Genomic DNA, 3,186 nt, shown 5'->3' with positions numbered 1-3,186 from the left:
AAACCTTTTTTTTTTTTTTTTTTAATTATTAGAAAATAGAGAAAAAGCGTTCATCCTCATAAAATGTAGTAAATTATGAAAGTGACTCCCTGAGTCAGGGTGAGAATATGTTTGTGACAGTCCATCAGACACAAAGGACATGAGAAGCTGAGGAACTGAGGTTCTGGAGTGACTGGCCCCAGTGCAGGACACATCTACTATTGTTGTCACCCCCCAGAGAGCACCAAGACTTGCGCTCTTGCGGCCTGCTGTCCTAGGTCCTGGAGCTGAAGGGGACACGTGTGGATGATGGGGCCTCTCCAGGGGTGATTGTGTGCACAGCTGGCTGGTCTGAAATGGCCATGGAGTGAAGAGGGACCCTTAGGACCAGGGTCTCAGCTTCCCCGGGATGGAGGTGTCTCGTTCACCATCATCGAGCTGTCTGGAAGCCAGGCCCCTCTTCTGCGACCTGAATGGAGCCCAAGGGCTGCACCTGAAGTCTGTGTCTCCTCCCACCTGCTGAGTTGCACCTGCTGAGCTTCACCTGCTGTCTTTAGGAATCCAGGCAACATTTTCTCTCCCTGATACTTAGAGCACTGTGGCCACCACCAGATGTGGTGAATCTTGCCACACCAGCCAACTCCCCAAAACCAGTGGGCATTCTGTGATGCAGTTCAGTCCCGACACTACCAGGGGTTAGTGCAGATGTAAAAAGCTACAGGCCAGTTCTGAGACAGCCCAGTAGTACCACAGATCTCCTGTACTTCTGACTGAATGGCTATAAAGCAGGGTTCCCAGCATCCTTGTGCTTTGGTAATTCATTTAACTGGCTGTCAGAGCTCAGAGAAACACTAGTGGTGCCTTGGTGCTCACCATTCATTGATTCTGGGACAATGAGTATGAAACAAATTGTTTTGGCTGGGAAAGGTAGCGGGTCACAGAGCGGTCAATCCTGACGAGTTCTCGCTTGTGTATTGAGTGTCAAGCAAACTGCAAACACCAGGACGAAATTTTCACATCACGTGTCAAGCACCAAATTCGAAGAATTTCAAAGCCAGGTACCAAAGAACGCCTGTATTTGCATCCACCTATTTATTGTAAAGGACCCTGCACAGGATCCTGAAGACACCAGGGAAGAGAGATGCTAGGGCGGGGTGCAGGAGGAGCTCCTGTCCCTATGGGCTTGGGTTGTGCGCCCCCTGGTGCATGGATGGGCTCACTGATCCAAGCTCATCAAATTTCCTCTTTGGCACACCTTTAAAGGTTTTCTTTCCCCTTTCCAGGGGTGAGTGAGATAGTGGGCCTGCAAGCCCCGACCCTCTAATCAGTAGGCTTTCCCGGCTGGTTGAGGTCCTTCGGAGTCACTGAGTCAGCATGATCTCACAGGGCAAGGGATTGGTTTGTTAACAAAAGACACTGTTAGGGGCCGGGGAGATAGCTCAGTAGAATTAGTGCTTGCCTGGCAAGCGCAAGGAAGGGCCTGAGTTCAAACCTGGTTCCACAAAAAGAAAAAAAAAAAAAGACATTGTCACTCAAGACACTCCAAGAGCTTAGGAACTTCTGATTTTCTGAGTCCTTCGATTGATTATTTATTTAACTGGGTTAGCTGCAAGAAGGAGCAATGACATCGTGGGGAAGGAAAAAGCTGGGCTTGTAAAACACTTTGGGGTGTGCTCCAAGGTGGACATGCGGAGAGGACTCTACTTGAAGTTTGATGAGGAATCCGGGCAGGTTTGGAGCCCATGCACACCCACATGTTAGTGCTGATCTACACGTGTGTGTGCACCGGTCCTGTATCCGCCACCTCTGTACCCTTGCTTTCTGGCTGGAATGTCCTTCTTATGCTGTTTGTCTTGCCTGCATCCTCCAAGTTTCTCTCTCTGCTTCATCTTTGTCAGAGAAGTATTCATCCTTGCAAAGACTTCAGGGCAGCTCCATCCCTATCCCCAGGGCTGCACTGAACTCCCTTCTGCAATCACAGAGCCCACCAGGCTCAGGTGTAATGGAAATGTTCAAATTTTGAAGATCAGCTAGTAGCCTCGCACCATATTAGGACCAAATAAGACCCTGCAGCCCACCACCTAACTCATCTGTTAGACTCTCTTGGCCTTGACTGACTGCATCCAGCTACAAACCAGAGACAGACAGCCTGTCCCAGCCCAGTGTGACTGGGCCCAGCAGCGCAGCTTGTACTGTCTCACCCCCGCAATACCCTGTTTGCTATCTTGTTTCAAGGACTTTCTGCTCAGCAATGAAGGATAGTTGATACTACCTGATAAAAATCCACCACGCTTTTAAGCTTTTGCATCTCCTGCTTGCAACACCTACATAAACTAAGCCCAAAGCCAGCTCTGAAATGTAGCTTTAGGAGAGATTCCCATCAGCCCATTGGTGTAATAAAGTTGATTGACTTCCAACCCCCTGGTACAGAGCATTTTTTGTTCAGTTCATTACTGGTTCCACAACAAAGAGATTGGTTGAGGACTGGAGAGTGGGCACCTGGGCTCTCACCTGCCCACACCAAAAATCCTCCTCCTACTGTCACCATGTCACTGTCACAGCTGGGAGGGTGTCCCACAGTGGAAATAGCCAGGAGCAGGCAGAGAGTGGCTGGTGGTAGCAGCATCAGGTCACCTCACAGCTGGAAGCTCAGTGGGGAGGACACCAACTGAGTGGTCACTGAGTACAGTCCTGCAGAAGTAGTCCTTCTCGTGAGGGGCCCCCGAGAAGGTGGGGTGTTTGGAAAGGTGTGTGACCTACATGATCTCAGGTGATGCCCATGCCACCCTTGGGGGCCAGTATTTCCAGCTTCATTCTACAGAACGGAAGCTAGGGACAGAGGACAATGGGGTTCATCCGAAGACAAAGGGGCAGAAAGAGCCAGGGCCAAGAACAGAGCATGAGACTCCACAGGGCACACTTGCTTGTGTGGGTCATGTAAAAGTTACTTTTCCTTCCAGTGTGAATTTCTTGAGGAAATGATCTCATAAAGAAAGCCCACATTCTCACTCCAAAAAGTATCAACATGACCAAAGAAAAACAAACAACCCAGAAGACAGCAACATGTGTCTACAGAATACAGCATAAACAAGGAAGTCGTGACTAGCCTCACACCTGACTTGGCCAGGGATATAAGGCTCTAGGCCTAGGAGGCTCCACACCTGCACATTTTCTCCAACACCCGTTCCTCTAACCACAACACCTCCA

The sequence above is a fragment of the Octodon degus genome, unplaced genomic scaffold, assembly GCF_000260255.1.
Source record: "Octodon degus isolate 3935 unplaced genomic scaffold, OctDeg1.0 scaffold00018, whole genome shotgun sequence".
NCBI classification, from domain to species: Eukaryota; Metazoa; Chordata; class Mammalia; order Rodentia; family Octodontidae; genus Octodon; species Octodon degus.
This window is presented reverse-complemented; position numbering follows the sequence as displayed.